The sequence below is a fragment of the Haliotis asinina genome, chromosome 10, assembly GCF_037392515.1.
Source record: "Haliotis asinina isolate JCU_RB_2024 chromosome 10, JCU_Hal_asi_v2, whole genome shotgun sequence".
Lineage (NCBI taxonomy): Eukaryota > Metazoa > Mollusca > Gastropoda > Lepetellida > Haliotidae > Haliotis > Haliotis asinina.
In genome coordinates this window covers 47,029,017-47,041,766 of record NC_090289.1, presented here as the reverse complement: position 1 = coordinate 47,041,766, position 12,750 = coordinate 47,029,017, and the positions used below count along the sequence as shown (strand labels likewise).

Genomic DNA, 12,750 nt, shown 5'->3' with positions numbered 1-12,750 from the left:
GATAGGTCCTGTAGGTCAGGGAACCAGTAATGTGCAATAGAATGAATATCTAGTGGGATAAATGGCAACTTTGTTTTCAAGGTCACATATCAGATATTGTAGGATTTTATTTGATATGAATTTACCACGTATCTTGAATCATCATACTGCCTAGAACATATGTCATCTGTCGAATGTCGTCACTTTGATGACATTGTAATGTGATAAAGTATCATGGAATATGAATTTCAGTGATGATGATATCATCTTGTTTGCAAACCACACATGAATGGAAGTTGATTCGTAGATCTGAAATTCCATGATACTTTGTTTTCTATTGTGGATTAGCTTTTCCAAATATTTTACTTGTGCCAGTATTGTATGCTTTTCAGAGAATTTCAGGAATCAAATTCCATTCTGCACCAATGCTACAAGCTTTAGTTTGCTATATTTGATGCTTATTATATGTTCCTCAGAAGACTGGAGCAATGATAAGACAGTCATGTAAACATGGGATTGTGAAGTAATCTTTGATGGTGGACCTGTCTGTGGGCTGAGAGAGATGAACGTTGGAGAAGATGCTGTTTGCCTCAGACGATGGCTTCAAGATAGTCATGACAGCGGGGTGCATCTTCAGCAATGACCTTCACACTGAATGCAATCCAACAACACTATTCCATAATATTGGGAATAGATTTGTGTGAAGATGATCATAACGAAAACAGGCCACTGGGTCGAATTCCTGTTTGTGTTGTTATGGCATTTAATCACCACATGAATGCCATGTTTCATCTTGAACTAATTGACGTGTTATACTGCAGTGCCATCCACGTCTAATACAGCATATATCATCTACACTACTCAAAAAGTTGAGGACCACCAGATGAATGGCATGAATAACTGCAGTGATATGTGATATGAAAGACAGTGTTCTTAACATATTTTGAGCAGTATACATATAATAATGACCGGTCGGGACAGTTGACTGTTGATGGTAACCTTTGAGTGACCAGTGTGATGGTTTTTATAGTTTAGATTGGCTTTGAGAGCGTATTTTAAGCATGAATGGAATGTTGGCAACATGGGTGAGATAGGTGGAAGATTTGATATATGTTTTACACAAACATTTTCATATGCACATTATATACTATTGTACAGAGCTGGATGAGAGTAGACAGAGGTAGAGAGATATGTATTTTGATGAGAGGAAATGGACGAGGATAATCGATTAGATACTTTAATGTTCTTGACTTTAAGAGCAGACATGATTCGATCTAGGCATCTGCTGACATTATCAGTGATTGTTAGCCGTATATTTTCTGATATAGTTGGAATGGGCATGAGGCCTACTTTGTGTTTGCATGCTGGTCGTAGATTGTCATTCATAGGTGGAATCTGTAAGACATGTGTCATGGTTGGTATGTATGGCCGTACATTGTCAGATATAATTGGTATGAGGCCTATTATGGGTTCATGTATTGGCCATGCATTGTCAGATAAAATTAGTATGAAGCCTATTATGGGTTGACATACTGGCTATACATTGTCAGATATAATTGGTATAAGGCCTATTATGGGTCGATGTGGTGGCCATATACTGTCCAATATAATTTGAATTGGTAAGAGGCCTGCTATGGATTGGCCTTTCAGCCGCACATTGTCAGATATATTTGGAATCGAATAAGACACCATAATAGTTTGTCATGTTGGACTTATGTTTTCTGGTGTAGTTGTCATCAGGGTGGAGAAAACTTTCCAGATATCTCTATTGTGATGGATGTGTTCAATTTGAAAGCAAATATGCAATTTGAGTGACTTTTTTGTATTTGATTTGGTTGTATGTTTTAATTGTTTGGGCTGGATTCCCACAGTGTTGCCGTTAATGATTATCGTGATGTTAGGTCAGACCTTTAAACTTTTTATATGAATCAGCTCACTTAAAACTATTTGTATGAAAATATTACCAAAATTAACGGAAGAAGGTTTTTTTATGTTTAGCCTGCCAATTTGGTAAAATGTTTAAAATCATTTATTGTTGATATGGCTTAAAGAGAATATTTCTATAGTTAAACTATAATTAAATTAAAAGAATTATCTTAGGAAGTTAATAATAGTGAATTAACATGAATCATGAGAGGAAATAAAAAATATATGATTATATTTGGAACGAAAATCTTTCATATTTACAATCTTGAATTATTGGGCAAAAGAAATGATCAGCTTAAAGGTCTGACCTTATGCAGCAACTTGCAGTGCATAATATCATATGTTATAGTACTACATATATATCAATTTTAGCTTTGACAAATGCAGGCAGTTTCAATGTTGCTGTATGTTAGCAAAAAGCTTTTCAACCAATCAACCATAATTACAAACATTGCGTTTTGTATAATAGGTACTGTACAATTGAAATAGGCTAGTCCTTTAAGGTGGAGAAGAGATGGGGGGCAGTGATACACTGATATTTTTTGTGACATGAATATGAATCCTTAATGAAAAGTATTATGCATTTCTGAAAGGTTTGTGTTGTGTCTTGCCTCAGTAAGAGGTACAATTTCAACTTCATTTTTGTATGTGAATTGTGCCAAAGTTATTGTGCCAAGACTCCACCAGTGCAATATTGTTTGTTGTCAAAGAATTATCCTGTGTTTCGCAATCAATTTCTGCTTCCTATATTACTGTTTTCAACCACGTATCAAAATGCATTTACCAAACAAATAGAATATTTCCATATGTTTAGCTAGTGTTCCATTTTGACAACTCTTACAGAACTGAAGTTTTTCAATGTGTTGACACTTGTCTTGGAACACACACATGTATTTGATACACTGCATATGATACAGGCATTTTGATTATAACTGTTGGTTATAAGGCAGCATCGCATTACCAGAATATCTACAAATATTTCAATATTTCTGCTGTAATTAAAGACAGTATGTCTTGAAACAAGGTGTTGGATAGCATAAGACATCCAGTGTCTGAAATCTATGTCTTTGTCACATGTTCCATATCTGTTATGGACACCTGTGTTGGAAACAGTATTTACAAGTGATATTCTATTCTATCAATCATTATTCAAGAAGTCTGAGTCATTTAATACCAAATTGTATTGTAGCATGCATGCCTCTCTTGACATACTTTTCGATATAAGGAACATCATAGTGAAGAATATTACTCTAATAGTGTGCAGTTTCAGAGCCATCTAGATGGTTTTAACATGTTTACTGCCTATTATGAGTATATTTGTAGTATCAGTTCTGGTTCAAGTATCCTCAGCGAAAGAGGAGTAGTACATTTTTGAAGGTAGATGTAGTGTTTTTAATGGTGCTTTATTCATTTGTTTCTGATACTATTGTACAATTGTATTTCCCTTTTGTACTTCTATTGTGAGCTTTATGACTGTAATTGTTCATTATATCATGTTAGGAATATACTATGGAGAGATCATATCAATAACTGTTTTAGTTTGAACGCTGTATTTCAGTTGATTACATAATGCGTCTGTTATGTAAATACAAGTTGCAGCCTGACCTTTACTCCACCTTCACCTCAACATTCACCTTGACCTTCACCTCGACCATCCCTGACCTTCATCTCAACCTTCCACTTTGACCTTCATCTTGACCATCACCCCAACCTTTCACTTTGACCTTCACCCTGGCTTTAACCCCAATGTTTCACTTTAACCTTCACCCCAACCATCACCCTGACCTTCACCCCAACCTTTTACTTTGACCTTCACTTCGACCATCACCCTGACCTTCATCCCAACCTTTCACTTTGACCTTCACTTTGACTATCAAACTGATGAGCACATAAGAGCATATTCTAGTGCCTGATGCTAATATTATTGATCAACTTTTGTACTCTACAGCATCAACAACAAACAGTTATAACAATGTCATCGTCACACCCAGGACTTAGTGTCACAAGGGATTTTAGAGTACTTAAGCTTATATGTTTGGTCACAGAAGTTTTGAACACTTTTTATCCCCCCAGCATGTAATGCGGGGGATATAGTCGACGCCTCGTCCGTCTGTCCGTCCGTCTGTCTGTCCGTAATCATTTTGTTTCCGGAGCATAGCTCAGAAACCGTTCAATATTTTTAGACCAAACTTGATAGATATAATGATCTCAACCTATAGTTGTGCCTTTTGCTATTTACAGAGTATTGGCATTTTTATTTTTTTTGTTTTTCCATGGAACATTTTGGTGTTAATCTATTAATGGGGCAGGCATCGTTTCTGGAGCAGAACTCAAAAAACGTTCAATATTTTCCTGCAAAACTTGGTAGATATATGTGGCAGACCCCAAAGTGGTGCCTTTTGCTATTTACAGGTTTTTGTGATTTATTATTTTCTCGGTTTCCATGGAAATGTTTTGGACTTAGTCTCAAAAGTGACAAATGGGCTTCGTTTCCGGAGCAGAACTCAAAATCCGTTCAATATTTTTCTGCAAAAGTTGATAGATATGTGTGGCAGGCCATAAAGTGGTGCCTTTTGGTATTTACAGGTTTTTGTGATTTATTTTTTTCTCAGTTTCCATGGAAATGTTTCGGACTTAGTCTCAAAATGAAGGGATGTGCTTCGTTTTCGGAGCATAGCTCAAAATCCGTTCAATATTTTGCTGCAAAACTTGGTAGATATACCAACCAGAAGCTGCAATGGTGCCTTTTTGCTAGTTACAGGTTTTTGTGATTTCTTAGTTTCTCAATTTCCCTGGAAATGATTCAGACTTTGTCTCAAAAGTGAGAGGTGTGTTTCGTTTCCGGATCAGAACTCAAAAACTTCCCAATATCTGTCAGTGTAACTTGGTAGATATATGTGGCAGACCCAAACATGGTGCCTTTTGGTATTTACAGGTTTTTGTGATTTATTATTTTCTCGGTTTCCATGGAAACGTTTCGGACTTAGTCTCAAAATGGAGGGATGTGCTTCGTTTCCGGAGCAAAACTTAAGAACCATTCAATATTTTTCTGCAGAACGTGGTAGATATATCAGTCGGAACCTAACGAGGTGCCTTTTGCTACTTACAGGCTTTTGTGAATTCTTAGTTTCTCGGTTTCCATAGGAGCATTTTGTACTTAGTCTCAAAAGTGAGAGGTGTGTTTCGTTTCCAGATCAGAACTCAAAACTTCTTAATATCTGTCAGTGTTACTTGGTAGATATGTGTGGCAGACCCCAAAGTAGTGCCTTTTGCTACTTACATGTTTTTCTGATGGAAATGGTTTGGACTTAGTCTCAAAATGGAGGGATGTGCTTTGTTTCCAGAGCAGAACAAAAAAAAACGTTAAATATATTTCTGCAAAACTTGGTAGATATCAATCGGAACCTAAAGTGGTGCCTCTTGCTACTTACAATTTCTTGTGATTTATTATTTTCTCAGTTCCCATGGAAACGTTTTTGACTTACTCTCAAAAGTGAGAGGTGCGTTTCGTTTCCAGAGCAGAACTCAAAAACTTCTTAATATCTGTCAGTAAAACTTGGTAGATATGTGTGGCAGACCCCAGAGTGAAGCCTTTTGCTATTTCCTATTTTTTTTTTATGTATTATTTTCTCAGTTCCATGAACATGTTGCTGACTTCGTTTCCAGAACACAGCTTGAAAACCATTTCATATCTTTCAAAAGATCTTGGCAGATATACGAGACAGATCTTGAAATGGTGATTTTTCTGATTACAGATATATGGCATTTATATTTTTCATGAATTCCATGGAAACAATTCGGACTTGGTCTAAAAACACAATAAGTAACTGTCGGACGATTTGTCCTTTCAAATATGTAGGGGCCGGGGGGATATGTCATCTTCTGATGACTCTTGTTTAAACAAGCTTTAGTGGTTACTTTGAGACCAGGTTAGTGCAAGTGGTTTATGCATACCATATATACTACTCAAAAGAATTAAAGATCTCAATTCTTTGGGTGTTCTTTAACTTCTGTTGAGTAGTATATTAATAATGCTTTTCACCACATATATATGAGATTGTTTAGCATTTTCATACATTATGCTGAATGGTTTATGTGTCTTATGCGTTTCAGTAGGAAGATTATTTAAAGTGCCTTAATGCTTCTGATGTCATGGCGGCCTATGCTGATGCATCTGTATGATGATACAGACTTTGTAAAGAAAGGAAGGCTGTTAGCTCCCGCTCTGTTGCTCATTAAGGTTTTTGGGCATGCCTTATGCAGTCAGCAAGCACTGTAAGACTTCTAGATCTACCATGTCATATGACAAGGAATCGTCAGAATTTACCTTTAGCATATGATGCGTACAAACTCTAATAAATGTGACTATGGACTATTTTTCTGAAAAAGGTACAGGATTATTTGAATTAGATCATTGTTTAGAAGTAAACTCAGTGTCAAGGAGTCATGAAACCGGCATTGTTGGGACTGGGATGGAATTGAAGGTATACTGAACAGGACTCTGATGATGTAATTCAATTTCCCTATGAATGGAATTAGGTGCCTTAGGAACTGTTCATAATTTATGGCTGGAGGGGTTGATAATGATTTTTACCGTACAGTGTGAATGATCTCCATAACATTTATATGGGGATCATCATGTTCAGACAAAGTAAGAAGTCCCCCAGCATGTCATGTACAAAATCAGTGACCTCCCACACCCATAACTTTTAAGCGTTATTTTTAACTATTTTATGTACAAAATCACTGAGTTCCTTAGTACATGTATACACAATTCTTGACATCCCTATCTCGCCAGAAGAAAATGGGTGACCTCAATTAAAATCATCATCACACCCCTGAACCGTTACTTGTGAATGGTCCCTTATAATGGACTTAAAAATACAACCACCCTGCAAACTTGTTGAAGGAGAAACATAGTTTATATAAACAAACCTGTGAAGTACTTGTGATCCATTTTGTACAATCTGCTCAAAGTAAATGATTGTTTTTCAGTTGTATCACATCTTTTACTAACTGTATGATCAACACAGGTCATCAAACAGTATGGTCAAACAGTATGATCAACACAAGACATCAAACTGTATGATCAAACTGTATGATCAACACAAGACATCAAACTGTATGATCAACACAAACCATTAAACTTTACCAGGGATCTTTGTTCATAATTTGGGTGAATTATTATCTTTTGAGGAATAGAATATGGAATCACATTGTCATATGAAACATATTGATAGAAAGTCTCTTGCTATTCCTGTTGTGATTCATTATAAAGATGCTGTTACTGTTTTGTGTGATGCAGTCTGCAAGAAGTACAGAATTCATGTACCCACAGAACATACTATGGTTCAGAAGCAATTTCCATCTACAAGTAATGAATCAGACCAAGTTTATTTCTTGATTTTTGGACCTGCTGGTCATATCTTATCAAGAATTAGAAAAAAAAGACTAATGTTAAGTGATATGAGTGAAATACTGTTGAAATCAGCACAAAACCTAAGCTCACTCCAAGTACTTTAACATGGAAACTCATGTGGATTTATGCTTTGACTGGTGAATTAAAAAAGAAGTTCTGTCTTGCCTTAAGGTGTTTGAAGGACAACACCTCCCTGTCCCCTTTCCCCCTCCCCCTTCATAAAACAAGAAGTAAAATTCGTCGGGCCAAGGGCAATGTAAAATTTACTAATAGAGAATTACTGCAAGTTGTCTGTCTTTATAGTGTCAATAGTTCTTGAACCATATCAATAACCCATCCAGACTACACCCACTGAAGCAAGCCTAGGTTTTTCACAGGTGCTGAATCTGCTACCACACTGAGGGCCCTTTTCAGTTTATATGGACTTTTTTGCTTCTATTGAAATAACATTTTCTGAGACAAAGCATTATTCCAAACCACAAGGAATAAGAGACTGGATATCTAGAGTGTACAATTGCTGAAAATCCTGACCATTAGGAAAGGAAGTATGGATAATATGTTGATTCAGGTTTCAAGATTTTTTTATGAAACTGAAGGGAAATGAAATGTCAGTTGGGAAAAATCAAATTCAAAGCTACTGCTCTGATGACATGGCAGTGTCAGTATGTGTTGTCATGACAATGGTTGATGTCAACTACTATATAACACAGGAATATGATGTAATGGCTTCAACTAAACCAATCAGCTTTAAGAGTCCCCAAAACATACATGTACTAATATTCACAATTCAAGTTTAATTGTAACTGTTTCTTGTAACCAGTGACAAATGTTAATGATTTTCCTCCAATTCTTCTGCAACTTGGCACTTGCTGTTTTATCCCAAACTGGAAGACAGTTTGTCCTTCTTCATCAATGAAAGTGGCATGAAAAAAAGTGTGTTTTGCATTTTTTGTATGCTAGCATCAAGTGTTTTACTGTACATCATGTGCCTTAGTCACACTAACAGAGCATTTTCTAAATATAAAATATGGCTGCAGTAGGAGAGACTTGACGATGTTTATGTTTTGCTGCCAATGTTGTTTGCAATCGCAGCTTTGATAATCCTTCAGCGGAAGGAATGGCTGAACTTGTCCCAAATGTAAGTGAATAGCCATCATGTTCGTAGGAGGTTTTTTTATTCAACATGGAGAGGAAGATGATAGTATTTGTTTTATGTATGATCTAATTTATTTTTTCAAAAAGAATTTGGAGCAATCGGTAGCCAAATGGTTAAAATGTTTTGTTGATCCTGTTGATCCTGTTGATCCTCATCCTCGATATCTCCAGGGTATGCGTTCCGATAAGTCTCCACTATACCCTGGACGCATCTGCGGGTCGGCCCGAGAATTTTATTACCTCCCTTTGCAGGCTCCGCATTCTCACAGTAGCCAAACAGCTAGGCCGCCGTTATGGCCGAGCTTGCCAGTGTCAAGAAAGGTAGCGGTCGCAACTGCGAAGGTTTGCGAAGGATTTTTTTGGAAATCATGCAGACAGCTTTATAGGTCCGAAACTTTAAAAACATACAAGCAAGGACTCCTGTTACCTTTTTCAGAGAACCTCTATGTGGTTTGCGTTGCCAAGCTTAATCGGTTAGAGACAATTTGAAAAGTGAAAGTGAGTTGTGATTGGTTCGCTCAACTTTTCAGCGTATACACCTGATTGGATAAAAAGCCAGTCAAGGGAGGTAATAAATTTATCGGGCAGAGCCGTATATGCGTCCAGGGTATAGTGGAGACTTGTCGGAACGTATACCCTGGAGATATTGAGGATGGTTGATCCTGTGCACATGGGCAAATTGTGTGAAGACCGTTTCTTGTGTTCTCAGTCATGAAATTGCTGGAATATGATTCTAAATGAGTCATGCTGATCTAAGGCCACAGCAAATTGCAAAATTTATGTAGAAAGTAAAATGGGCTTCACACATTGTACCCATGTGGAGAATCGAACCGAGATCTTTGGTGTAACACGTGAACGCTTTATCCACAAGGCTACCGCACCTCCCCGATCTTTGTAGGTATTAATATAAGTATAAGAGTCATTATAGTGATTAATATATTTAAGGCCTTTAGACTGGCAGAGGTTGTAAATGTCATAAACTGAATGTGGTCTGAGGTAAGTTGCAGCTGTTAAGCTTTTCCTCACATGCTGATATGTATCCATGAACTCTGCTGTTTGTTGTGACAGTAAAGTGGTAGTTGTAGCTAGTGTAACTATTTCCTATGCAGCATTGTTGTGTGCATTGTTATTTGTTGTTGTGATTGTCCACTGTTGGTTTTGACCATATTCATCATATCAAGTTTAGTATGTTGTCCTTTGCTATAGTGGTTTGAGGATCATCCTCACTGTTCCAGGGCAGAATTCTGGTGCTGCACTGTTTACCTGCCCTCTCATTGTCCGTTTCTGATGATGTGGCCCAGATGCTGGAGTTAGTCATCATCAGTAGCTATTGAAAGTTTAGATAAAAGTTTAAATAAGCTTCTTTGGTTGTTTTACAGCTTGCATTGGTTCTTTGTGAAATATGCACATTGGCCATTTTGTTTTTCTAGGGGTTTGACAATGGAATCAGAGATTGTTTCAAGTAGCATTATGTACACTGAATAGCATCATTAATAAATGCATAATGATATAGAAAAGGTTTTTCAGTGTAATGGAATACATGGGATGGTTAAGGCTGATAGCATTTACAGAACACGCTAAAGAACATACTGGTATTGTTCTTAGAGTAATAAATGGAAAAATGTATCATCCATATTGAAAAAGGTGAAAATGTAATTTGTCATAATTGTACAACATTTTTAAACATGCACAGTGTCCAATATGTCCTAGCACAAAGCACATGCTTAAAACAAAATCATCATTCCCTGAATTATAGATACATGGCAGACATCAACATCTGATCCTTAAATGGTTGCTTCTAAATTTACCTGGGGTGGTGGGTTAGCTTTGTGGTTCGCTCATCATGCCGAAGACCAGAGTTAGATGTGCAAAGCCCATTCCTGGTGCTCTCCGCCATGATATTGCTGGAACATAAAAGTGGCATAAAACCATATTCACTCCAGATTTTCCTTGTATTAACCATCTTAAAGTGAATTTTCTACTATTAGTTGTACAATATACTTAGAACAAGTTCTTAGTTCTCAGACATGTCAGTGACCGTGTTGGTGCTTTGTTATGTGCTCCTTGTTCTGTTGCATGTAAATAACATGATTTAGTTTTACTTTTTGTACCCTGATGCATTTTGAGTCCATTTGTGCCAAATTCATATACAAACAATTTTTTCATGTTTTGTATCCTTGTATTGTGTTTGTTGTGAGGAGTATATCTCTTTGTACATTTCTGTCTCGTGATTTAGTACATCTTGTGAAAGTGCCACTTTGTATTTGTCGTTTTGTAGTTACATTCAAATTATACTATTATATTGTAGAATTTACAGGTACCTTAGTCTACTGATAGCTATTGCAGAAGGACAAAGAACATCACTCTTGTGATAATATCTGATTATCTCCCTTGTGGAATGCAGGATCTTGTTGCTTCAAATCCCAGGTTCATGCAGGTTATGACCTTTGCATGCCAGATCAGTGAATAGTATTATTCAGTATAAATGTGATATGTTGGTTCTTGAAATTAAAGTGGATCCTAATCTACAACCTGATAAATATATGTCATGATAATACCTGCTGATCATTTGTTAACCATACTAGAACATGCCATTTCAGTTTTTTAACTATATTTTTAGAATTGTAAAGCCATTGTAATGTTCATCACTTGATGGTAGAGTATGAACATTTCTTAAACAATCTACCCCAAGACAGGCATGTTACACTTTTGTAACATACTACTCGACATTTGCTAAAGATCCAACTTGAATGTTGATTTTTATCCCTACCACATTTTGACTAATGTCCTCAGCTTTTTTCGGTCACACAATGCAGGTACTGTTCAAGGCCTACAATCATGCATCTGTTACCTACATGATCGTTGGAATGAAATCGGATTAGACAGTGTGTTAAGATAAATCTGGGGCTAGTACGCCAGCTTAAGTCAGGGATGATAAATAGAGACTGTGTACAAAATTACTCCACTGGAATTTGTCATTCAAGAATCTTTGACTTTAAATAAGACATACAAAAATTGTACTCTCTAATTTCATGAAATACCAGAATGATAGCTATGTGGAAGTATTTCAAGTTATACTATAATGATATTTGTAATTGAGTTTTTATACATTATTCCCTACAGAGTTGTCTGTCATATGTTAACCAGGATCCAGTGATAATGGATGTAAGTCCTTGATTACCTTAGATCATTGGGTTGTTAGGAGTCTACCCTGTGAAAGTGACTCATTCACTCAGTGTAAGTCAAGAATTATTCCGATTTTGTGAGTTGAGACACAGCACATGTTACTGACTTTTCCAAATAGGAATGTGTTGAAGGTCCTTATCTAAGTCAAACCAAGCAAGGGTTATCATGAAAGCCTACATGAGAGAAGTTGGAAGGTATATTTCATAGTCACAAGTCACCACTACCTCATCCTTTCAATCTTCAAAGGGTACTGATTGTCATTCACGGATGCTACTAAGGGTGTCACGATATAATCATATATTGATTCACATGTCATACACAGGTTATATGTGTGGCCATATTTAACTTGTGAAAAACTTCCATGAATTTCCCATGTTTCAAATGACCTAATGAACAGGTTCATATCTGGTTCATATGAATACTGGTTCGTTCAGATTTAGCAGAGGTAACGTTTAGTTTTGTGGTTTAAACATGATGCTATCTTGAGTAGTATGAAAAAGTATAGTAAATATTACTTTCAAAACTGATCTTATCATATCATTCAGTGTAAATATATATGATACATTAGTGAATCATGACACATCTTTTGAATCAGGGATGGCAACAGGTGAAAGGGATTTCAGCTGAAAAACAGCTTTGGGTATGGGGGGCCGAACCTCCTAAGTTACTAATTTTCTCACCGGATTTAGAGGAATCTCAAGATCGATTGATTTGCATTCAAATCCTTGGATTTCTGTGGATTTGTGGAAAACTGCCATCCCTTTTGAATACTTCTTCTACTACCAATCTTAGACCAGCTGTGAGTTGGGTTGTGTCTCTCTCTCTGACAAACACCACTACATAATTGTTGTCTGTTGTGGAAAATACGACATCACATCCAACAGTTGTGTCTCTTTAGTTAGGGCAACATTCACAAGATTCAGATTTTAGAGGTTGTGAAAATGAAATGAAATCCATACCTCTTCAATGCTGTATTTTAAATATGACCAATCATCATGCTTTGTCCTACTTACATGATAGTAGATGCAATTTTCTTATGGCTCCAAGAGTTATAAATGCTTTCATGACATTTTGTCATCATGTTT

At 36.5% G+C, this 12,750-nt stretch overlaps 1 protein-coding gene across 1 annotated transcript in view; it reads left to right on the top strand.

Moving 5' to 3' along the window:
- The window catches only part of LOC137297897 (tetratricopeptide repeat protein 21B-like), a 308,763-nt gene that overhangs the window by 198,167 nt on the left and 97,846 nt on the right, over positions 1-12,750 (top strand). The window lies entirely within an intron of this gene.